Source organism: Perca flavescens, chromosome 8, assembly GCF_004354835.1.
Source record: "Perca flavescens isolate YP-PL-M2 chromosome 8, PFLA_1.0, whole genome shotgun sequence".
Classification (NCBI taxonomy): domain Eukaryota; kingdom Metazoa; phylum Chordata; class Actinopteri; order Perciformes; family Percidae; genus Perca; species Perca flavescens.
In genome coordinates, this window is record NC_041338.1 from 14070327 (window position 1) to 14097656 (window position 27330).

The window sequence follows — 27330 nt, forward strand, 5'->3', positions numbered from 1 at the left end:
TTTTTCCCTCCATATACTCTGCTCTCAGCTCCCCTGCAAGTTGCTGCATGAACTTCCTCTGGGCAATTTCACTGCTGGTGCACTCCTTGGAAAGGATGTATGCAATGATTCCAGCCAGTTTGAGGAGGTATAAAGTTATATGAACACATAGACAGCCACCGGCCATCTACATATACCGCACCTTTCACAGAGCGAGCACCCGGTGCTTGCCTTCTGATTCAGAACAGAGTCCATCCCCGCCGTATTTATTCTAGTAGCCTACGTTACCGAGTGTGGCTTTTCCTTCAGCCCATCGGTGATGCCCACACTTGTTACTCAAGTCTGCTTGTGACGTTTCTCTGACAGAGATGATGATAGTTACTAAGCAACCAATATACATCTTCAACCGCGCAAAAGATTAAAAACAATACCACGAAAATAACAGCGGTCAATATGACCGCGTCTAGCCAAAATAGGTAAAAGTGACTGTATTTTCTTTGCCTTTTGTGTAATGTGTATACATCCATCCATCCATCTTCGTCCGCTTATCCGGTGTGGGGTCGCGGGGGGAGCAGCTCCAGCAGGGGACCCCAAACTTCCCTTTCCCGAGCCACATTAACCAGCTCCGACTGGGGGATCCCGAGGCGTTCCCAGGCCAGGTTGGAGATATAATCCCTCCACCTAGTCCTGGGTCTTCCCGAGGCCTCCTCCCAGCTGGGCGTGCCTGGAACACCTCCCTAGGGGAGGCGCCCAGGGGCATCCTTACCAGATGCCCGAACCACCTCAACTGGCTCCTTTCGGCGCAAAGGAGCAGCGGCTCTACTCCGAGCTCCTCACGGATGACTGAGCTTCTCACCCTATCTCTAAGGGAGACGCCAGCCACCCTCCTGAGGAAACCCATTTCGGCCGCTTGTACCCTGGATCTCGTTCTTTCGGTCATGACCCAGCCTTCATGACCATAGGTGAGGGTAGGAACGAAAACTGACCGGTAGATCGAGAGCTTTGCCTTCTGGCTCAGCTCTCTTTTCGTCTGGCGGTGCGATAGATTGAATGCAATACCGCACCCGCTGCTGCGCCCGATTCTCCGACCAATCTCCCGCTCCATTGTCCCCTCACTCGCGAACAAAACCCCAAGGTACTTGAACTCCTTCACTTGGGGTAAGGACTCATTCCCTACCTGGAGAAGGCATTCCATCGGTTTCCTGCTGAGAACCATGGCCTCCGATTTAGAGGTGCTGATCCTCATCCCAACCGCTTCACACTCGGTTGCGAACCGATCCAGTGAGTGCTGAAGGTCCCAGGCCGATGATGCCATCAGGACCACATCATCTGCAAAGAGCAGCGATGAGATCCCCAGCCCACCAAACTGCAACCCCTCCCCACCCCGACTACGCCTCGATATCCTGTCCATAAATATTACAAACAGGATTGGTGACAAAGCGCAGCCCTGGCGGAGGCCAACCCTCACCTGAAACGAGTCCGACTTACTACCGAGAACCCGGACACAGCTCTCACTTTGGTCATACAGAGATTGGATGGCCCTGAGTAGAGACCCCCTCACCCCATTCTCCCAGCACCTCCCACAGTATCTCCCGGGGACCCGGTCATACGCCTTCTCCAAATCCACAAAACACATGTAGACCGGTTGGGCATACTCCCAGGCTCCCTCCAGGATCCTTGCGAGAGAAAGAGCTGGTCCGTTGTTCCACGACCAGGACGGAATCCGCATTGTTCCTCCTCAACCCGAGGTTCGACTATCGGCCGCACCCTCCTTTCCAGCACCTTGGAGTAGACTTTACCAGGGAGGCTGAGAAGTGTGATACCCCTATAATTGGCACACACCCTCTGGTCCCCCTTTTTAAAAGGGGGAACCACCACCCCAGTCTGCCACTCCTTTGGCACCGTCCCCAGACTTCCACGCAATGTTGAAGAGGCGTGTCAACCAGGACAGCCCCTCCACACCCAGAGCCTTGAGCATTTCTGGACGGATCTCATCAATCCCGGGGCTTTGCCACTGTGTAGTTGTTTGACTACATCAGTGACTTCCGCCTGGGAAATCGGCGACAATCCCCGTTATCCTCCAGCTCTGCCTCTAACATAGAGGGCGTATTAGTCGGATTCAGGAGTTCCTCAAAGTGCTCCTTCCACCGCCCTATTACCTCCTCAGTTGAGGTCAACAGTGTCCCATCCTTACTGTACACAGCTTGATGGTTCCCCGCCCCCCTCCTGAGGTGGCGAACAGTTTTCCAGAAGCACTTTGGTGCCGACCGAAAGTCCTTCTCCATGTCTTCTCCAAACTTCTCCCACACCCGCTGCTTTGCCTCTTTCACGGCAGAGGCTGCAGCCCTTCGGGCCCTTCGGGTGCCCTGCAACTGCCTCGAGTCCTCCGGGATAACATATCCCGAAAGACTCCTTCTTCAGTCGGACGGCTTCCCTGACCACGGTGTCCACCACGGTGTTCGTGGGTTACCGCCCCTTGAGGCACCTAAGACCCTAAGACCACAGCTCCTCGCCGCAGCTTCAGCAATGGAAACTTTGAACATTGTCCACTCGGGTTCAATGCCCCCAGCCTCCACAGGGATGCACGAAAAGCGAGGTGTGAGTTGAAAGTCTGTCGGACAGGGGCCTCCTCCAGACGTTCCCAATTTACCCGCACTACGTTTGGGCTTACCAGGTCTGTCCAGAGTCTTCCCCCACCCCCTGACCCAACTCACCACCAGATGGTGATCGGTTGACAGCTCTGCCCCTCTCTTCACCCGAGTGTCCAAAACATACGGCCTCAGATCAGATGAAACGATTATGAAATCGATCATTGACCTTCGGCCTAGGGTGCTCTGGTACCAGGTACACTTATGAGCATCCCTATGTTCGAACATGGTGTTCGTTATAGACAATCCATGACTAGCACAGAAGTCCAACAACAAACAACCACTCTGGTTTAGATCAGGGAGGCCGTTCCTCCCAATCACGCCTCTCCAGGTGTCTCCATCATTGCCCACGTGTGCGTTGAAGTCCCCCAGCAATGGAGTCCCCCACTGGAGCCCCATGCAGGACTCCAGTCAAGGTCTCCAAGAAGGCCGAATACTCCGAACTCCTGTTTGGTGCATATGCACAAACAACAGCCAGAGTTTTCCCCCCCACAACCCGCAGGCGTAGGGAGGCGACCCTCTCGTCCACCGGGGTAAACTCCAACACAGCAGCGCTCAGCCGGGGGCTTGTGAGTATCCCCACTCCCGCCCGGCGCCTCACACCCTGGGCAACTCCGGAGAAGAAAAGAGTCCAACCCCTATCCAGGAGTATGGTTCCAGAACCGAGACTGTGCGTAGAGGTAAGCCCCACCAGATCTAACCGGTAGGCTGTGTATACAAACAATTTTAAATGAAAATATAAACTCTTTTGGGAAAAGTCAGGTACCAGCAGGATTGTATTTTTTTATTCAGCAAAGTTATTACACATATAAATTTAAAAACGGTCAAAATGACCGTCATGGCTGTTCTAGTGTTAAAGATGCACTAGGTAAGTCTTATAAAACTAACTTTCTGTCATATTTGCTGAAACTTACCCTATGTTTCAGTAGAACTACATAAATTATGAAATATAAAAAACATCCAGCTCCTCTGGCACCACCTACAGCATGTAGTGCGATTGGCAAAATTCCACCGCTCCCGGTTGATTTTCTCCAATCAGGGCCACGGGAGGGGGGGTGTCTATCTGTGTGTCAATCACTGCTCAGACACGCACACGCATATAATAGCATTCTCCCCTCCCCCTTCCCCGCGCACGAGCTGCAGAAAGGTTTCCCAAAACTCAGGTGAGTATTGGAGTGGCTTTTCAGAGGTGGCGTGAGCTCCAGGATTTTAAAGATCTGAAGAACGATGCAGACGTAGCCACATTTCTTTTCGACAGGTGACGTAATTACCATGAATGATTTATCTTTCACTTGGTTATTAGTAGTCAAAAGTCCACCAGCTGGTGAGGTTAATAGTAACGTTTGCACAGTGGTCGGTCAGATATGATGCTGAAATGGCCTGCTAGTTGTCATCGTTTTACTGTTGGTGAGTAAAGTTAACATTGTGTTAGTGCTTAGTTATTGAAAATGCTGTCTGACATGCCTAGGTAGTTGTGTCAAACTCCCTTGTGTGGGAGGGGCTTAGGAGACGGTTTGGGCTTCAGCAGAAAGGGCGGAGGGACTGAGAAGTTGTCGATGTTCAAATTTGTTGGCAAAGTCCTGGATCTTCACAATCTTACCTCCAGCACCTTTAAGTGACCTGCTAACAGCAGCTAGCAAACTTGGTTGGCAAGGTGCTACCGAACGCTAAACAAAACATTTTTAGGTGACCATGTTCCAATTAACTTCAGGGAGAGAAAACGTGAGAGTCAAAGTTTAAGATGAAAACAGAAACAACACCCAAAAACAATTTCACACTATTTTCATGTACACAGTGCCATGGATATGCATTGTTAAGCCTCTATTATGATCGACATGTCGGCGTGTAGCCCTAAAGCATGTCCTGCTTTATCATCTATTTTAAAATACTTGGGGCCATAATTTACAAAATGAACATGCTGTATTGAAGAAAAATTTAAAATAATGATTGAGACCATAAACTTATTATGAAAATGTTTACTGAGGTAAATAAATCAAGTGAGAAGTAAGGTAATTTCCTTCTTCTATTCTTCTTTTCGAGCCAACTTCTTTTTGCAACCAGTGGAGTCGCCCCCTGCTGGAAATTAGATAGAATGCAGTTTTAAGGCATTTCCGCATTGGCTTCACTTTTCAGACCCGGAAGATTAGTCCATTATTTTACAGTTTATGGCAGACACTTAGATTTACATTGATGTATTTTCATTTTAAGAAAATGGATGGAGAGGAAAAAGAACAGAAACAGAATAAAGAAAAGATTAAGTACATGGCTTTGAAAAATAAATCAAATTAATTTAGAAAAGGAAATGAGCACAGATCTTAAATGGTCCTATAGGTGCAGACATACACAGAGCACGTCAAGGATCAAATTACTTACTGTAGACTCATGATACTGAACTTAGTTGAGGGAGCATACGCCAACACGTAATTTCTTTGTGGTGACTACTGCAGCAAGGGAAATATCTGAGAGGGTAAAGTTTAGATCATGCTCTCACATAGGATGATGTCACCATTTTCAAACCAGCAGTCTTCGCTTTACACCCACATATACACAGCCATATTGGAGTACAAATCGTCTCAGGTATGAATTTATTTAGAGTCAGCTAAGGATTTTGCTAAATGCTGTAGCACCTCAACAGCAATAGGTGGATGCGTTGCACATTATCAGGTCATGTTGTGCATTTAATATACACCCACAGTAATGGTGTTTACACTGGCTGGCAAAGGGCAGAGAAGGGTGTACGATGTAGTGGAGATACTCTGGTAAACTTTAGTTTAATCTTTTAATGGATTTCTATCTTTTCTGTTGCTACATGTGGCTGATTGTTTGCATGCCGCACAGAGCCATTGATCGAGGTTGTCATGCGTGACATTTGGTGTGGAGACCACGCCCACTGTGCCCTACGAGAGCAAAGGTGGGAACAGTGGCTTTGCTCTGGAAATTCCACTGAATCACAACAAACAAATTTGTCTAAGCCACTAAAAAGAGACTATGAGCAAATTCTTTATTTACTTGAAGTCATCATGAATAAATGTCTTCCTTCACTTTGTGATAGAGAGCGATGATCAAGGCATCGCTACTCTTGATCACAAAATGTAATTATCAAAGAAGCAGGGGATTGGTAAGCTCTTGTTTAACTTGCTCAATATTCACAATAAACAATCTTTGTAACGACACTAGAAACATTTAAACCAATTACAAATTTTGTGGTGTCCACATGGCATCTTCGTCGCTCTTTACATGTAATTATATTTTTGAGGAGGTGAACTACATCAGCTCCAGCAGCACGTCACACGTACCCTCTGCAACGCCCTGACACAGAAAAATAAATCCGGCTTTACACTCATCCGGTGTTTTCCTCCCAGCAGCAGGCCCAGGCTGTGGTAAGATGCTTGAAATAGAATAAGGAAAGAAAAGAAACAAGACGAAGAGGCGTAAGAAGACGAGGAGACGGCAAACACAGTTACAGATGCATTTACCAGTCCAAGGTAGCGCTGCTTCACTCTGATAGTAACCCGCCATCAGCAACAAAGTACCATCAAAAATTATCAGCCAACCGTAGCAGGTGGCTAAATTTGGACATGCGTGCGTTGGACACTGACACAGTAAGAACCATCTTCACAGAGACATCAGGTAGAAGAGACGAGCAGCAATCATGAATATTAATCCTCATAATCCCCTTAAGGACCTCACAAAAAACACGGAAATGATGTGAAAATTGATATATAAGTCAATCCTTGGGTGTTTTTAATGTGGTGATAGAAATATGAGGAGGGGAGAAGAGCCACTGAAATGGTTTAGAGCTTTAAGTGTGTTGAGCTCTGTTCCATGACTGGGGCAGTGACCTTACAGCTGAATCCTCTGTAAAATCTTTCTGACATCACTGACCGAGGCTTTTCCATCTCACAATCTGAGCACTGTTTTATTTGGAGAGTGTGATAGTCTCGCACTCTATTTTACTGCCACACACTCACTTTTTTATACTGTAATGTGCAATCACACAAACACATGCACACTCACACGCGCACTCACACACAGTAAGTGTTTTCAGACAGGGCGAGTGAGTGAGTGATATTCCTGGTGTGGTTGAAGGGTGGAGTGGGAAACAGTGGACCAAACCTGGTTTAAAGTTAGAATCATGTTGCCATATAAAAATGATCTCATTTCTAAATTGAGGGAAACCCTGATGGATAATTTGGAACACAATACAGTGGCAGGGCACCCCAACGTCTCTGTCATGCATGATAATAATCTTATAACACTGAGTGATATGATTTTACAAAGACTTGGCAAAGAGGGGATGCCACATGATGTCAGTTTATGACTCCATGGCTCCTTTCTGGTGCTGCTAATTGCATGACATTGATGGATCTAAGCAAGGATTTCATTGCAGTGCTCCTATCAGAACACGTATGTCGTACTGTATGTACAGTACAGCATAGATGTCTCTTGGCTGTTTTTACTCAAACTATATGATGAAGGAAGGAACATCTTTGTAATGGCTGTCATGGAATAAACCAAGAGTAATCAAGCAGATTACTTGGCTCTGTATTGTTTTGGCCTTGCCAGCAGTGCGGCTTTTGTGCTGGTAAATATTTGCTGTGAGTTGAGTAGCATGGCATCGGCACATCACAGGGACATTTTGTGTTTCCCAAACATTAGACCGGTGACGTCAGGAGGCCTTAATGATGTTTAACAAGCCCACCCAGTCCAGCATCACCCCATAAACAACCTCGATATACCCTTAGTCCCCGTCAAACTACTTTGGAGTACCCAATAGAACCCAACACCCACTTAACCTGGCCGTCCTCCATGTTGTTTTAGGGTAACAAAAACAGACACTGGCTCTGCGCAACCTTTTGTAACCTCATTTTGACGTTCCCCTTTTCACCACGTTACAGGAGAGGGGCTGTTTAGCGTTGGCCTACTGAAGGACATGGCTTAGCCGCGTTGATGTGGGGATCCCCTGTTTGATAATTACAATAGAAGAAAAATGACTGACTGGAAAACCAATAACATTACCACTCACCGAAAGTGAGAAAAAGAGAGAGTGGACACGCCTTCTAGAAAGAGCAGAACCGAAGAGGAGGAGGATGGAAAAGTGAAAAAAAAAAAAAAAAAAAAGTCATAATTTGTGACTGATTAGCAACCGTTTCCAATTAGAACAGCAGAGGACAGGAAAACCAGAAGGAGGGAGGGACGGGGTCGGTGGGGTTCATTTTTATCCTGCAAGCCTCAAACACAAATCCACATGCACACAAAAACGCAGACAAACGCAGACAAACGCAGACAAACGCACAAACGCACACATGCACACACACAAACAAGAACTTGCATGGAGCAGAGTTTTCCAGCAGGAGCCCAATTTGTGTTTGGGCTTGCTTACACTATTATATTGGTCCAGTATGATCTCAGCTCAGACTGGGGCTAAATGTCTGTGTCTGGCTGTTTGTAGGTGGGATTTGGGGTTTCTACGTGTGTGAGTAAATGTGCCTACATTTATGTGTATGTGTGCATGCATGCATGCACAATGTGCATGTTTGATATCCATGTTTGCATGTTTGGTGGTTGGCGGACATGCATATATGCGTGTGTGCGTGTGTGTGTGTGTGTGTGTGTGTGTGTGTGTGTGTGTGCGTGTGGCTGCCAGTGTGTCTGACAGGAGGACAGAGGTCATGCTAAGGTTGGGATGAAGTCAGAATGTAATTATGCTTCAATGAACCAAAGGGGAAGTAATAAAGACCAGCTGCATGTTGTGTGACTTTTAAAGTTCCATTTAAAGCAAGCTGCACATTCTCCCTGCTCTCCCGCACTGTGCTAAGAAAGGGAATATGCGGTATGTTAATGCTCCTACCCCGAAAAAGGGATACAAGGAGAGTTAAGAAAAATACACACATGCATGCACGCACACACACGCATTATTAAAAAAGCACAGCGTCAGCAGCAAAGAAAAAACATAATAAAAATGGGCAAAATATTTCCTCTCACATTCTAATGGGGTGGGGTTGCCAAGGTGACCTGGCGTGCAGCCATGGACGGAGATGGTCACTGAGTGCATATATTGGAGGAAAAGGGGGTAAGAAGGGAGGGCAACACACCAGGTGGTTTCACTCGGGTGATCCTGTCTCGACTGCCTGTGTCAAAAAAAGAAGGGAAGGGAAAGAAAAAACATCAACTGGCCCGTCAAAAACAAGAGGTGGAAAAGGGGGCACTTTATCTTCCCCTGAGTTAGCTTCCCTCTTCTCTCGTTCCCTCCTGTGATTTTTCCTTCTCTTTTCTCTTCCTCTCTGTTTTACTTATATCCTAAATCTTTCTCATTCTCTTTCCTTTTTATGTAAATCTCTCTGTCATCATCCTCTCCCTATCTGTCTTACTCAGACATGTTTTCCAGGGCCTGCCATGAATAGATACCGTATCCACCAACAGTAGCCCGCCAGTGCCTAGCGAGAGCCCCTCGGGAAGGTGGAGAGCTGGGAGAGGGCCTCTTGGGAAGCCTGCTGGGTACGGGGTGATACGGGTGAGTTGAAGGGGAGGTCATAAGCCCTCCTACCTGATAACCACAGCGGCTCTATCTGGAGACGCATGGAAGGAGAAGCACACTGGCCCATGTCCAGTACAACAATAGAAACAGAGACAAATGGGCCAGGAGTTGGTCAATTTAAATTTTACGGATAGTCATAATAATAATAACAATAATAAATAGGTAAAATCTGGTTGTTTCTACTCAAAAGTGCTTTAAAAATAAACATAGAAAGAGCAAAACATCTAAGTGAAAAAATACATTTAAAACTAGAAGGGCACTCGGAGAGCGCAGACCTCCGCCAAGGCCATGCCCGTCTCCCAGCGTTAGCGAAAGTGCGACGTGTGTGTATCCGCCACGTGATTCAGATCCGCTTCATAATTGAATGGGTTCTTCTTTGGCTCATGCTACACCCTTCCACCAAGTTTCAGGAAAATCGGGCAAGAGATTGTTCCGTAATCCTGCTGACAGACAAACAGACAACAAACCGAACCAAAAAACATAACCTCCTCAGAGTTAATAAGCCATTATAACCTGCAAGCATATGTTATGACGTTGATCACATGTCAAAGGAATACATTGTATTTCCAGTGTTTCTCTGCTATCAACAATTCTATATATAACTTGCCTTTGCATTAAAAAAAAACAATCTTCATATGGATGTAAGATATGAAAGTTTTGATCAAATTGCCCAATAACTTGTTTGATTTTCTTTATATAAACGTACATTTATCTTATTTTTTTAATGAAAGTCGATAAACAGGAACAAATTCCATAATGACTAAGCTCATACACATGCTTACATTGTTACATTGTTACCTCCGGTGAGGCATGGCTTATTAAAGTATATACGAGTTATTGGGAACTCATATTATTGATACTATAAATAAAATTGAATTGAATTGAATTGAATTGAATTGAAATTGAATGAAGGAAGGAGAGAGAGAGAGAGAGAGAGAGAGAGAGAGAGAGAGAGAGAGAGAGAGAGAGGAGGGTACAGCTTGGCTCCTACAGCTCAACTTGCTGGGGAAAATAAATTCCTAAATTCCATGAGCTTCCCGGGAAAAACAAGCAGGACTTTATCAGGGAAAGTACATGTCACTGGGTCCTGTGGCAACTGGAGGCTGCTGTCAGAAGGGAGCTACGCTAACAGATACTCAGCAGTCACTAGTCATCCCCGAAACATGTGGTTCCTGTAAAAACAACCCCCTCCCCATCCCCACCATGAACGCCTGCCACTATCCAGTCACACTGCCCAATCGTCAGGGCGCAAGAGATGTGTTTTTTCCTGAGGGTGTCCCCCATGGGTATGATGTATGCGTGAGTAAGGGTGTGTGTTTGAGCGTGAGCAAAAGCTAAAGACAGGGGCTGTTCATTATTTTGGTGTCAAGTTCCACACCACAAGACTGCAACTGGTATTGATTTAGAGTCAGTGAGTGGGGCTGTTTCTCGGACAAGGATTTGTGCCGGTATTGTCCAACTTGGGAATGAAATGGAAAAGTCTAAACATTTACACTATGGTTTTGAGTTTTTTTGTAGGCATTTTTTTCTTCCTTTTGTTCTAGATCCTTTATGGAAAGCCAGGAATGACTGGAAATGAGGGGGATAGCATGCAACAAAGGTCCTACGTGGGACTCTCAGCCAACAGACCCACCAGGAGGATAACTCAATAAACATGTGCATTTTTGTCTTTTAGCTGATGCTCTAATAAAGTGGGGATCGCACAGTGATTATAAAAGAATATCATGTCAGCTTCTTCACTGAAATATTACAAGTAACAACAAAGGCATTAATCAACATGTACTGCTGTTCTAAAGGTATTACCAGAATCCTCAAAATGTCCTCTAATCATGTAGATAAAAATCTGCTGATCCACGATAAGAGGATCTTTAACTTGTTTAACAAGTTGCGACTCATTTCCTATATCCAGGTATGACATATCTCCTTGATTGTTTTGTGTGGCACAAAATATTAAAGCCTTAATTTGTATGAAAACAAAAGGTGATAGAAAACTTTAAATACAGTCAAATATGACTAATTTCTTTTTTTAGACATATCTCAAGTGTGAGTATAACTGTTTATTACTGTAACCATGACGACAAAAATCCCTTAACCTTAACAAATTCTAAGTTTTTCTCAAACCAAACTATGATGTTTCCCCGTAACCTAAACAAACAATTTTTTTTGCCTAAACCTAACCAAACATTAACCGCAGCATTGTCACATCATAAAACCGCTTTATTTTTCAACTGTAATTTGGTCTTGGAAGGTACAGAAAATGATGTCAATATGGGTTTCAGAGACCATGGATGTATTTAGGATTATCATGTAGGAGTTGCAACTCGGAAAAATGGTTTCAATCTTTTTATTGCGCAACATATGCTTTTATACAGATGGCTGTAAGGATTCTTGAAATACCTTCAGAACAAGGATCACCTGTTTTTTATTTTTCAGAAAGCCAGATGCTTAGTTATGTAACTTGAATATAATGATAATAAATAAGAGGCACAAACCTCTGGCTAACAAGCAACCACATATAGGAAGTTGGACAGTTTAACCACATTATCTGGAGAAAAGCTGCATGAAATATAATTGTGCTCTTGTACAGTAATACGTGTTTGAAAAGCACAATTAAAATAATATATTTACATGTAACAGATATTTTATTTTAAGATCAGAGTCCAACATGGTTACAAATAGCACTTTTGCTTAGGTTTATTTTGCATGTCTGAAAAACAAACTTTCACAAACCTGAGAACTGCCCAAACTAATTAAGCAGACGTAAATGTTTTGATTTGCTCAAATTTGTGTATTATCACCTTTTCATTGTGCTTGAGTTAAGTGCTTTCTGTTTTGTTTTTTTAATCTATATTTTAATGGAATCACTTACTGGACAAAATGACAAGGGGAAATGTAATCTTATTAAAGGCAAAAGTCAATGAACTGGTATTGGTGTTCTCCATTGCAGAGGATTGGGTGTGACTCAATTAATACATTTTGAAGGTCACTCCAAATCAGGAAGGAGAATTTGTCAAGGTTGGGGTAAGATGACCAGGTCGCTGCAAGGAAGTGGAAGCAAAGTGCTCAGTAGCAACATGAACTCAGCAACTTTTTTGTCCGTGATTTTCCATTCAACCTATGACCCTGCTCTGAACAGGGAATGCAGTGGCATGCCAAAAAGTCACAAAAATAAATGTCATACTTGTGTCTTGGCAGTGATGTTTCATTTCACAGCTGTCACTTCTGTAAGTACGTGACAATCCAGAGCCATGAACTGGAATTGGAAAACTCAACACCTCTCCTCGTAATAGATCTATAATAGAATTAAAAAAATCGTGAGGTACAAATCCTGGAAAGCCAACCAACAGACTGGAGCAAAGAAAGCTCTTGAAAAACAGATCAGGCAAAACAAAAAAGGGACAAAAACACATCCTGTCTCATATTTAAACCTCACTGGCCCAGCAGCTGATAACAGTACATCCCGAATAACAGGCAGGTTTGTGTCAGGGTTGGCATCCTGGAGAGGATGCCCAGGGAGGGAGAGGGGGAAAACGGACGCAGCTGGGTCTAAGGTGGGCCTCTAACCCCTGGGCCACACTTTACCAAAGAGATGTCTGCAAAGCGGAAATCCTCTTTAATATCCACGGGAAATCAGACTGTCGTGCCCAAGCCTGCATGCGAGAAAAGCTCTTTCAGACTGAAATGGCACTGTGGCAAAAAGCCTATACAGTAGGTGTCCTCATTTATTTCAGTGAGACCACTGTATTTGCATAGCTGGGGTGCCGCTGCAGAAGGAGGAATCCTGCTCCCTGCTTGCTTTACAATGAGTGATTGCAGATTTCATATCCTTTACCTGCACTCTGTAGTACCACGCCAACAACAACAATGCAGCCCCATGCATTTTGTGGCCATGGTGCTATTGTTGGTCTAAAAGCGCCCGAAGGGCCACTATAAAGTACGTTCTCTCAAAAGTGCTATCTGATCAGTCTGAAAGTTGAGAATATTGCCTATGCAGGAGGTTCTGCTTCGCCCCCAAAATTGTATCAGAATCAGAATCAGAAATACTTTAATAATCCCAGGGGGAAATTATTTTTGTTACCACTCGATGTATACAAACAATAAAAAACATATATTATCAATACTTTAAACATATATAATAAAAACAAATATACAGTAATAATATATAAAATATGAAATGTACAGCGTTAATGTGCAAATAATGCAATAAAAAAGAGAAATGATTGTCTATGTTGAGATGATTTTAGTGCGATAAAAAAGAGAAGTGATTGTGTGAAGTGATATAAACCTTCAAAAACCAACAATCCAAAAGTCATGCCCATCATCTGCAGCAAGATGATCATAGATGTGATATGCCCTGTTTCCTCTCTGTTGCTAGCTTCGCCAATTGCATCTGTACTGGTAGGGATGGACAGGAGGTCTATTTTCAGAAGATGCAGATACAGATAAAGAAGGAGTGCATCAGAAAATCAAGATCAGGTATGAGTCCATTGACGGACACTCCCTGCATTTCCACTCCACGTTTTGAAATCCTAACCCTAACCCTAACCCCTAACCCTAACCCCCCCCCCCCCCCCCCACACACACACACACACACACACACACAAACTAAAACTAAACACTGCAACCCCAAAGAGTCCCCCAACTCCACTATAAACCCTGTCAAAGATCTGTTTGAGGAGTTGTGTGTGTGTGTGTGTGTGTGTGTGTGTGTGTGTGTGTGTGTGTGTGTGTGTGTGTGTGTGTGTGTGTGTGTGTGTGTGTGTGTGTGTGTGCCCCACCCCACATTTTGTAAAGTTTTGCCAAACACAGATCCATGTAAGGTCATTAGCCTACCTCAGACGTCTCTGCTTTGCGTCTTAATGGCAACTTCCCAAACACTCAGCTCTTCTCTTCCAGGGCTTCCCACATCTCACACAAACACACTCTGCCTCATGTACACACACACACACACACACACACACACACACAGTGTCATTATTCCCTCTACTGTAGGCAAATGACCAAATTATTTCAAATTCAGTTTTACCTTTATAGCTGCACTATTTTTGTATCAATATGGAATTAAATGACTATGTGGCTATTTTTTTCAGTTCATTTCTTTGTTTTTGTTTTTCAAAAAAATTAATGGTCAAATATGTACTATTGTGTTAACATTTTATTGACTAAAAATGTGTTCGAATACGTTCATCTCGAAGACAAGTTCGTTCAGAATCAGCTGACTTGATTTCCTTCTCATACATTCCCGTAGCATCACAGTGCATTTCCCTGTTGAAGCCTAGTATACATCATAGACAGTTAAAGAAATGGACCAACAGATCCCGTTGCTCTGGACGCAAAGAAGTGAAGTCTATTAGAAGCACTTTTCCGGTGAGGGCTGAGCGTTACTGCACAGCCTCCAACTGAGCTTACCGACGTAGATGTGACGTGAGCAACCTGTCTGAAAGTTGTAAGTCTTCTGGTAGCTCTGCCAAGAGAAATCTCAATCATTCCAAATCTTGCAGAGATGGAGAGCGTAGGTATATGTAAGGAGATAACATAGGCACAGGCTAATTATTGCTAACTAAAATGCTAGTTAACATTAGTAGTTAAACTTAAACAGCTAATGTAAGTCGAAACTGCCTGCGAGCTTCTCCTGTACGGTAATTCCTCTACTATGCTAGCCTAGAAATCTAGACGCACCCTAGCAGCAGCAAATTTAATTTGCCAGGGGGGTCTAGGCACTCTCCGTTGGCTTGCGAGCTGGAAAAACCAAACTCTGGTCAGGCCAATCACATCGTTTATAGAGCCGGTGGGCGGGTTTATGACTGCTGCTGCTGGGAACAGCGGTCTTCTGGAAGACTTGGAGTTAAGCTTTTCTTTGAGAAAAGAACAAAGAACGGCACTGAAATCATTCTTAAAAAAGGAAGATGTGTTCAGTTTTCAGAGTTTTGCCGATCTGATACAGCAAACATTTTATCTATCAACTAACTCCGCTACCTTCTTCGTTGCTCTGCCTGGTTGTACCGCTATCCTATTACATGCAGAGGGAATTTGAAGGACATTTGTTTATCCCGCCTCTCGGATTGAGCCCGGTCAATGGTGAGTTCCCAGACCCAACATCTTGATGTGGGTCTGGCTTGTCAGGCTACTACTACGCGACAGTAAGTCACGTGGTTATGACACAATAGTTAGCCTATTTTTACAAAAACGTCTGGTACGGAGACATAACGTGAGGTACAAGGTAATGGAGCCTTTTATACATTGTCGCGTTTCTTTAGAAATAAACAATGAACAAATAAAGTCTTTAAACGCTTCAGATGTAAAGTTATTAGCTGTCAAAGTGACGTCAAAATGAATGGCAGTCAATGGAATGCTAACGGCGGGTGACAGCTAAGTAGCATCAAAATGGCACCATAGGAGGTACGGGTTGTGGAGAGAGACTTACCCCCTTGGTATCCGTTGACTTCAATGGGGCTGCTTTGAACAATTTTTTTAAGTGCTTCAAAACTAGACGGTCATTGGATAAATGCTGCGATTATGTCCCGCCCACAATGCTCAGCGTCTCTGGGGGTGAATGGAGGAGTGGGCTGGCCTGGACTCCAGGGCTTCTGTGTTGTGATTGGAGGGTCTGTCGAAAGACTGCATCTCCTTTTGATTGCCAGCGATTTTGTACTATAAAAAGTCGCCGAAGCTATACGAGCTCAGTCCCATCGCGGATTTTGCAAGTGTTTTTGAAAGAGGAACTGCTACAACCTATTTCTTGGTATTTGCTTGGCAAAATTGCTTTTCAATTTTCATCATACATTTAATACAATTATACACCACAATCCTTGTTTCAGTTTAACCCAATTCCTACATTTCCTCGTTCGAGTTTAATATTGTTTTGTTAGATTCATTAATTCATACAGTAGGCTAGGCTATTGTTGTAGGGATGAACTAGCCAGCTAGCAAACTGCACACGATGGCAGACAATGCTAATATTGTCGACCTGATTTTGGCGAAGCCATTTGAAAGCCTTCCTTACGAGGAGAAATTTAGAATTAAACAGCAGGGCAGATCAACACCTAAGATTGATATAGTGCAAAAGATAGGGCAAAGTAACAGGTCTGTTCAGCTCTCCTGGTATAACAAAGTTAGCTGGCTGACTGGAAGTGCTGTGACAAAGAAAATGTACTGCTGGCCATGCCTCTTGATGAAACCATCTCACAGATATTATAAATTATTATTATAATAATTATATTTTATTATTATTATTATTATTATTATTATTATTATTATTATTATTATTATTATTATATATATTATTATTATTAGATTACTATTTTATATATATTATTATAATATTATTATAAATAAATGGACAATTTTTATGATGAAGGCCGAAAATGAGCTTCTCCTCTTTGAAAGATCAGCAGGCGCCTCTGGACTGTGGCTCTATCTGTTTTGGAGATCTTACCCTCTACTGTTATGCTGGCCAAAAATGAACAAAGAAATATTTTCTACTGGTACTTTTGCGAGTTCGATAAGTATCGGGTCTGTACTGGTACATACTGCCTCCCGGAAATAGCCAAATGCTCCCACACTGACAAAAGTTCTCGCCTTCTCTCGCCTACTCAGTTGGCTAGCAGTTACCAAACTAACTGCCAGCCATATAAATGGAAGTATTACAACATTAAGTTACATATTCAGTCAGTAGGCCTGCTGTGTGACAAAGTTTTTATTTTTTTGATTTATTTTTTTAGCTTGTGTGGGTGGTGACTGACCACGTTGGGTTCATTTTAGCTGTATCTGAACGCTGCTGAGACTCTTCGGTACTACAAACTCAACTCGACCTGACTCAACTCCGAACTGCTGCCCAAAAAGCAGTGTTTCTCAAATGGGGGTACTTTGGAGTACGTGATTTTTTTTTTAAATGTTAATTAAAAAAATGACAGTCATGTATAATTCCTAAAATATTGTTTTAACTTTAATAAGTTCAATTAAAACATGTAAATTTAAGTTCGGTAAACCACATTTTATATTAAAAATTCCTATTTTCAATACAATCATTACACGCAGACTTATTGGTAATTTAGCTTATTCACCGTAACCCCCAGAGTTAGACAAGTCGATGCATATCCTTCTCATCTCCATGCATGCTGTAAGGCTGTCTGACGGCTCCAGCGGCATCAGGCCAGCACAGAACATGCAGGTGAATGGTTCCAGTAATCCTACTGCTCCGAATAAGTGACAAAATAACGCCAACATGTTCCTATTTACATGTTGTGATTTATAGTCACAGCGTGTACAAAAAACAACGTAACATGAGACACAGCCGTCTTCTAACTGTAAACAAACCGGGAACTATATTATATATTATATTATAACTATACTATATATTATAACTATATTCTGATTCTGGTGGAAGAATATAGTACTTGGGCGGAGTGATATGCTCGCAGCAAGCCTGTCTGAGAATATAGTTCCCGGTTTGTTTACTGTTAGAAGATGGCTGTGTCTCATGTTACGTTGTTTTTTGTACACGCTGTGACTATACAAATCACAACATGTAAATAGGAACATGTTGGCGTTGTTTTGTCACTTTAGTCACAATTCGGAGCAGTAGGCTAGTTGGAACCAGTTACCTGCAGGATCTGTGCTAGGCTAAGCTAATGCTGGAACCGTCAGACAGCGTTACAGTACGCACGGAGATGAGAAGGGTATGTATCGACTTGTCTTACTCTGGGGGTTACGGTGAATAAGCTAAATTCCCAATAAGTCGGCGTATTCCTTTAAACGGTCAACTGCCACAACAAATGCAATCGCATTCACGATTACGTTTGTTCACTGTGAGCGGGAAGCCAGTTTCAATATTGAATTACATACACTACAAATACATTACACAGAGAATGACAAAAATCCCCAGTAAAGCACAAGCCCTAGCACTAAATTGTAAGTGGAACTTATCATAAAGTAAAATGCAACTACAATGCCTCAGTCTTCTTTTTGCATGATGACAAAAAAATTGGTTTGCCATACATTTTGTAATGGATGCTAAACATTTAAAATGTAGCATTTAGAGCTATAGTGCATAGTTTCTTTCCCTCCCATGAGGAATTCTAAATAATGACAACAAAACTATGGGCGCATCCACATGACACAAGCCTTTCGTGATCACGCACCGCCCCGCTTGTAGCCAAGGAGGACACGCAGGATTAAAAATTTAATTATCTTTGCTCGATTTTCTGTGTGCAAAAGTCGCCGGACTATATGATTTTCTGAACATATACAGAGTAAATACAGAAATACAGAGTTTTGTGAAGCTGATAGTCTTAATTAGCTTTGTATCAACTCATTTGGCAATGACTTGAATGTAATATAAAAAAGTTACACACTAAAGCTTTAGGTGTTTTTCACTTACAAGGTTGTTTAGTGATTCAGACACTGATGGTGCTGTATTGTACTTGGCTGGGGGGTACAAAGGGGATACTTTATTAAAAACTTTACCCATGAGATCTTCAGGGTCATGAGAGCTACCAGAGTCACAGTAGACTCAATGCTTGTTAGCCTGGCTATACTATTCCTGGCTGCCTACAGACTTGCTGAGACTCGCTGCTGCAGTTTGGTTGGGTGTTGGACAACTTTTAGTGCCTCTAAGTTAGAGATGTACTGGAGTTTATGCACCGATCCGATACCACGTAATAAAGCCCTAAAGAAAATCTACATTAAAGTAGTTTATTTATGTTCTTTTTCCGTTATAACTGACTGTCAAACTGGATAATAAAAGGAAGTTCTGTGGCATTCATTGTTTGTGTTTGTTCATGTTTCACAAAGAGTTTAACCTGAGCCAGACCGACAACAAAGATAAAAATAATATCACATCCATACAGGGATAATAGTATACAGTTATTAAAACATAATAAAATATATGACACATTGGTATCGGATCGGTACTCGGTATTGGCCGATACACAAGTTCAGGTATCAGAATCGGTATCAGGAAGCAAAAAATGGTATCGGGCCATCTCTACTCTAAGTGTAATTGATTTGCATTTTGATTTGAATACTTTTATTGTTTGGAGTTCATTTAATATTTCTACTGTCATAATTAAACATACTGAATAAGTAGTTTTTTTTTTGTTCTGCAAATAAGCAGTGACACAATAATGACAGTACGTAAGTACGTAAATACAAAAACTTCTAGATTACATGTTATCAAATGTATGTAGCCTACAGCTTAATATTTTCTCAGGAATACACAACCTCAGAGAATAAATGTGCTGCATGATACTGGACTGACTAATGTAGGCCAGGCCAGCCAGTTCCTCTCAACCTGCCACCAAAAAGCCACGGATACTCAGAGGTATGAAAAAAAAAAAGATACAGGATAAGCATTTGGACAGTTGTCATGGAAATTGTCTGTAAACACTCAAACACACCTACATTAATGCACAAAAACACTGATGGATTGAAGATTGAAGTTACTGCTATTATTGTGCGATAATAACAGAGCGACAAAACCTCAGGAGGAAAATGCATCTATCAGTTTTCCCATAACAAGACCTGATTGGCTGAAGAAAAGGCTAATATGTGCAGCATCTGATTTCTTAATATAGAATGTAACCAAGATACAAGTGGTGTCAACAAAGCAGATGCTCTCCATCTGACATTTTTAGTCTTCAGTAAAACATTTTTTATCTCAGTGACAGTTTTGACAGTTTCCAGATGAAAATGAGTTCAGAGTCACAGTTATCAAAACTGGGACAAATGATAAAACAATGTTTTATGACTGTTGCGCAGAGTCTTTGTGTGTGTCCTTACAGCAATGGGGTCCCGTAACACACCTCCCTCTCATTTATTATTGTACATCCCCTCTCGTAATGTAGTAGGTGCTGGCCACGTCACTATCGATAAGAAAATCTGCTGAGAAACAGAAATAAACTGAAATGAGATCACTTGCTGGGAAGTCTGTGTTCTTCTTTGGAATTAGACTATCGAGACAGAAGCCTGCTGTTCTTAAAATTCCTAAATGTTTTCACCTCCGTCCCAGCATTCAGCTCTTTCATCCACGTCAGAAGACAGACACTATTTAGCTGGCGTAGGTCAAACCAGATAGCATCATGCATTTACTGAATCATCACCAAATGTGCTGTAGTTTGTTTAAAAAATGATTAGGGTCTGAACCATACAGCGCTCCTTAGTGGGAGACTATCTTTGATATCTAAAATCAACCCGGTAATCCACCAGTCTTAACAACATACCTACGCAACCAAGTTCTTTTTGAATGTTGCTATTTTAGATCGCACTTCTGCACTCATCACCTGCAGTGAATTTATTAAATCTCTCCATGGATGAGGTCAGCATGTGTAAGGGAAGGGATATGCTGGGTATATTAGTAACTGAAAGACACACACACGCATGCACTTCCACACACACACACACACACACACACACACACACACACACACACACACACACACACACACACACACACACACACACACACACACACACACACACACACACACATTATGACTCAGGCGGGCAGAATGTGTTTGCTGCCTGCTCAACTCTCATCTGGAAGCTCGAGACATGAGATAACGTGGATCCAATGATGACTGTCTGTCTGACCGAAGGAAAACGACCCCTCAGGCTCAGTCCAGTTGCTTACTCCATGACACTCTCTCTCTCTCTCTCTGACTCTATCACTCCCTGACACTCACACACACACACACACACACACACACACACACACACACACACACAAACACACACACAAACAAAACTGACAAAAAACAAACCCCAGCTCTATGGCATAGTCCACCTAATACCAAACAATCAGATGAGGCGACTTGCGTATCCATTATTTTATTTAGCTGTTTATCTAGGATTAATCAGGACACTTCATCATGTCACCTGTCTACAAAGTCATATATTTGCAGGCTAATGGTCCAGCATAGTATTGTGTAACATTTAGTGTGTGATACAATAGATTTATATATGCATAGAAGGAGGATTTTAAAATGGGAAAGGCGTATGAAAGTGGATCCCACGAAGAGCACTGGAATCCTGGTGTTACGCCAAGGAAAAGCCCCAGTTCATATGACTTTACAAGAAGTTATATCCGTAATTAATTCAATAAGTACATGTACAATGTATTGCATGTTATAGCTACAGTATATAGTAAGACTACACACAAGCACCTTAAATCCTGCACATACTGTATAAAGCCTATGCAAGTATCCCATTACAGATATATCCATGTTATTTTACCCCTTTGCCATTTTCCTCCCAGGCCAAACGCAACAGAGTTTGGAAACTCAACATGGATCGGTTCCCATCATTGCCATAGTTGCCATTTTCATAGCGTTAGATTTTTCCAGAGTGGAGAACTTCTGTTTGTTTTTACTGCTACTGTCAAACATTCAGCAGCCCTGCAACCTGATTCATACTGCCGAACCTGACAGAGCTCCTTTGTATCATAAAACTAGCACACAAACTGTGCGTAGTACATCCTTCACACACACACACACACACACACACACACACACACACACACACACACACACACACACACACACACACACACACACACACACACACACACACACACACACACACACACAACCACCTTCACCTGAACTTATGGAAAAGTACATACTCATGCATTAACGACCGATAATAAAGACGTCTCCTCAAACACACAACACACTCAAACGTGCACACACTCCTGACAGTAAGACAGTAAAATGGTTTCTTTACATCAAGTTTCCTCCAGTCCGCCTTGTTGGGAAATAATAAGCAGCATTTAGGGCACTAAAGGAAACAGAGAGACAGAGAGAGAGAGAGAAACAGAAAGAGAGAGCAGCCACTGTGTCCACTCACATAAAGAGTGTGTTTGAGCACCAGTGTTGCAGATGGAGCAAGTGAGTGCGCAATAACAACGCTGATGACTGATATTTCTTTAACACTGGAATCTATTCCTCCACATGGAAAAGAGCAGAAGAGAAGGGTGGGGTGCTGAGGGGGCTGGAGGGAAGGCACTGCATTCACCTGATGCCAGACCATAACATTATGACCCAATCCCTGTTATATTTACTAGTGGGGAACACTCAGTGGTGCAGGAAGCGACTATAACATTGTTTTTCCCTCCTGTTAAAAAGCCTGTGTTCTAGTAAAACTTTGGGGGGGCTTGAACCCACAGCTCTCCTCAATTTGCTTTCAGGGGGAAAGCTGAGTCACCTGACCCTGCCTCTGCCCTCAGGCTCTCTCCATCTATCGCTCCATCTTTCTATTTTCTTTCTCTCCATCTCTTCTCTCTGCCGTTGGAGGTAACCACAGAGTGCATAAAGCCGAGTCAAATAAAAGGGGGGAAAAAAGGTTAATTTCTTTGCAAATGTACTAACTGTAATGAATCCATAACATAACCCACAGGGAAATCTGCTTCACACACACTATACCGCTGGAGCCAGAGTTGTATATCGGCCTAGTGGATATACAGTATCTCACAAAAGTGAGTACACCCCTCACATTTTAGTAAATATTTCATTATATCTTTTAATGGGACAACACTGAAGAAATTACACTTTGCTACAATGTAAAGTGTTAAGTGTACATCTTGTATAACAGTGTAAATGTGCTGTCCCCTCAAAATAACTCAACACACAGCCATTAATGTCTAAACCGCTGGCAACAAAAGTGAGTACACCCCTATGTTAAATTCCCATAGAGGCAGGCAGATGTTTATTTTTAAAGGCCAGTTATTTCATGGATCCAGGATACTATGCATCCTGATAAAGTTCCCTTGGCCTTTGGAATTAAAATAACCTAACATCATCACATACCCTTCACCATACCTAGAGATTGACATGGCTTTATGTCGGTTAGCCTAATAGCTGGTTTGATTTGCATTGAGAGATGATTTTATGGAAAGTACCTGTCAGAGACCAAGCAGTTACACAATTAGGATAACAGGAGTTTGTTGTAAAAAAGTGGGGTTTTTTTTACCCAAAAAATGCACAAAACAATATAAGACCAAGAACTTAATATATAAACCAATAAAATTGGTAAACTCAATATAACTCAAACCAAAAATAACTATAACAAAAAATACACGTGCACATCAAAAACCTGCCCCCTAGAATGAGACAACAGTGAACATATATACTAACTGGGCCAAACCAAATAACCACCCAGGGGAAAAACTAAAATAGACATAATTTAAACTAATACAAATAAACTCCAACCTAAACCTAAACCCCCCTCCAGCATGGCATCTAATGGTACGGCCCAATTGGCAGGCCATAGTATAAAACAGTCCTTCACCCTTGGCCACGCCTTTTCTGCATCAGGAAGGACCTCATTGCTGGCTGTTTAACCTGTGTGGCTTAGGCCATCACACACATCCCCCTTCAGGACTCTCGCTGGAACTGCGAGAGAGGTAGTCAGCTGTGAGGTTGTTCTTGCCTGGGATGTGCTGGATGTTGAAGCGGAAAGGTTGGAGTGCCAGGTACCACCTGGTTATTCTGCCATTGCTATCCTTCATCCTTTCCATCCACTGAAGAGCTTTGTGGTCCGTCTCAAGGGTGAATTCCCTGCCTAGGAGGTAGTACCTTAAGGAGTCGAGAGCCCACTTGATAGCCAGGGCCTCCTTTTCCACTGTTGAATACCGAACCTCTCTTGGGAACATCTTCCTGCTGATGTAGGCGACTGGATGGCGGTCACCAGGTGGTCCCTGGAGAAGCACCGCCCCCAGACCCCTGTCAGAAGCATCTGTTTACAGAATAAACTGTTCATCAAAGTTTGGACTGTACAAAACTGGTTCCTTACTTAGTGATTGCCGGATGTCATAGAAAGCTGCCATTGTGTACTCTGTCCACAGGATCTGATTGGGCCACCGGGATCCAGTCAGGTCTGTGAGAAGAGCTGCCCTGGTGGAGAACTGCGGTATGAAGCGATGGTAAAAGCCTGCCATGCCCAGAAAAGATCGAAGTTGTTTCTTTGTCTGTGGCAAAGGACATGACTCTATGGCCTGGATCTTGTTGACCTGTGGCCGTATCACCCCATTTCCGATAATATGGCCCAGGTATGCCGTCTCTGCAGCCGCAAAGACACACTTTGATGGGTTTATGGTCAGCCCGGCAGAGTGTAGACAGTCCAAGACAGCCTGCAGATGTTCCAAATGCTCCTTCCAGGTGTTACTGTAAATGACAATATCATCCAGATATGCAGCCGAAAAACCAGTGAAATCACATAGTACCTGGTCCATGAGCCTCTGGAAGGTGGCAGGAGCTCCGTGCAACCCAAATGGCAGGACCGTAAACTGGAAGAGACCCAATGGAGTCCTAAAGGCTGTCAGCTCTCTGGATCGCTCAGTGAGTGGAACCTGCCAATAACCCTTGCACAGATCTAATGTGGTCAAGTATTTTGCTTTGCCCAGTCGTTCAAGCAGTTCATCAATTCTTGGTGTAGGAAAGGAATCAAACTGAGAAACTGAATTTAGGTACCTGAAGTCAATGCAGAACCATATGCTGCCATCCTTCTTTGGCACCAGCACCACTGGGTGACACCACTCACTTCTTGAAGTCTCGATGATCCCCAGGGACAACATCAGTTGAATCTCCTTTTCCAGTGAAACCAGTAAGCGTTTAGGGATCCTGTAACTAAGTCGTCTCACGGAAGCCCCTTCTTTAACAACAATGTTATGTTCAACAATATTTGTCCTACCAGGATTCTCCTGGAATACTTCTGAATTACAGATGTCTCTCACCTGGAGTTGCTTGTCTTCAGAAAGTTGGTCGAGGTCATGGTCCACTGGAACCCCAGCTGAAGGCAAGTATTGTTCATCCACTTCCTCTTCCTCTTGCACAACTCTGATGAGCATCACTCCTTTTCTTTCTGGACGCTGCACCCACTCCTTCAGGAGATTTATATGTAGTATCCTACTTGACCGTGGTTTCCCTGGGGTTGACACCTGGTACGTAGTGGGCCCTAGTTTCTTGAGAATCTCAAACGGTCCTTGCCACTTTGCCAGAAGCTTTTTGTCATCACTGGGGAGGAGCACTAGCACTTTCTGTCCCGGGTTAAAGGACCTCTGTCGGGCCGACCGATCGTACCAGGACTTCTGCTGTTGCTGGGCCTCCACCATGTGCGCTTGGGCAAGCTCACTCATTTTCTCCAGTCATTCCCTCATCCGGACAACATAGGATATGACATTAACGGATTCCCCTCTCTCTTTTCCTCCCTCCCAAATCTCTCTCATCAGTGAGAGAGGACCTCGTACTTCATGCCCGTACATAAGTTCAAACGGAGAGAAGCCAGTAGAGGCTTGGGGTACTTCCCTGTATGCAAAGAGGAGATATGGCAGCCACTGATCCCAGTCTGTACCGCTGTTGACAAATTTCCGGAGCATCTGCTTCAAGGTCTGATTAAAGCACTCCGTCAGTCCATCTGTTTGGGGTGATACGGTGTAGTCCTCAGGCTTCTTATTCCTTGTAGCTGGTACACCTGTTTCAGCAGCAAAGACATGGAGTTAGTTCCTTGATCAGTCAGGATTTCCAGAGGGAAACCAACTCTGGCAAAGAACTGCACCAGACAGAAAGCAACTGCTTTGGCTTTTATAGATTTAAGTGGAAAGACTTCAGGGTACTTTGTAGCATAATCTGTTATGACCAGCATGTAACGATTCCCTGCTTTGCTCCTTTCAACGGGGCCCACAATGTCCATGCCCAGCCGCTCAAATGGGGTGCCAATGATGGATTGAGGTTGGAGAGGAGCTCTAGACGGAGTTTTAGCAGATGTTATTTGGCACGGAGGGCAGTTTCTACAGAATTCAGCTACATCTCTGCACAGACCTGGCCAGTGGAAATGGCGTTTGACACGTGCTGTAGTTTTGTGCTTACCCAGGTGGCCCGCCCAGGGAACAGAGTGGCCCAAGGTAAGTATGTTCGGTTTCACTGCTTGGGGAACCACCAGCTGCAACACTGACCCCTGTTCATGATAGAGCATGCCATTTTGCAGAATTTACTCATCTCCATTGAAGTCCAGCTCAGCTTCTAGCCCCTTCTCATTTGCTTTCTGAAAGAGACACTAAAGATGGATCAGCATTCTGCGCCTCGATTATGTTCACTGGCATTTAAAATCCTAAGGGTAACTCTGGTTCAGAATTGATTAGTGGTTTCACAACAGTGTGTTGGAACTTCTCCTGCCGTCTCTGTCTATGAGTTTTACAAGACTTTCCGGGTGCTGTCTCCAACTCATCATTGTAGAAGGGCAGTGCACACAGAGTCTCAACATGGTCATCTGACTTATTTGCCTGTGCTCTGGTAACAGCCGCATTACATTTCCGGCTTTGGTCAAACTCCAGCAAATCAAAAAGCACTGGAAGATCTCGCCCTAGTACAGCAGAAAAGGGTAAGCAATCAACAACTCCAACATTCAACAGGTAAGTTTGCCCATCTACTTTTATGTACATGTCAGCTGTTGAATATCTTTTCTCATCTCCATGTACACAACAGATAGGTATGGTGTCTTGGGGGCTGATTATGTGGGGGGGTACAAACCTCCTGTGCACAAGAGTCTGATCACTTCCAGAATCAAGCAGGGCCTTAAGAGTTGTTCCATTCACTTCAATATTTGTCATTTTAATAGATTGGTCCTTCTTGAGCTCAGGTTCCTCCTGAGGGCGTGGTACAAAGCACATTTGTGTCATTTTAGCTGAGTTTTTAGGGCACATGGGTTTTGTATGGCCTTCTATGCCACACAGATAACAGATTGGCTTTCTTCCTGAGGAAGATAATGCTCTGCTAGCTGGCTGGCTTTCCCCCATGGGACTCTTACCCACACCGGTCACTGGTTGGTAAGCTGGTTTCCAGTTGTCCTTTGTTCTCCATAGGTTGTAGCTCCATGGTTGTCCCTTCTGCCATGCAGCCACGAAAACATCAGCCAGCCTTGCAGCCTCCATTGCGGAGTCTGTGTCATGTTCTCGGATCCAAACCTGAAGCTCTGGGGACACCATTCTCAAATACTGCTCAAATATAATAATTTCACCAATTTCTTGGATGGTTTTACCTTTTGGCTGGATCCAATTCGCATAAAGCTCCTTGAGCCTTGCATACAGTTCTTTGGGGCTCTCATCAGGGTTGACCTGTAGGGAGCAAAATCTCTGCCGGTATGTCTCAGGATTAAAGTCATATTTAGCAAAAACTG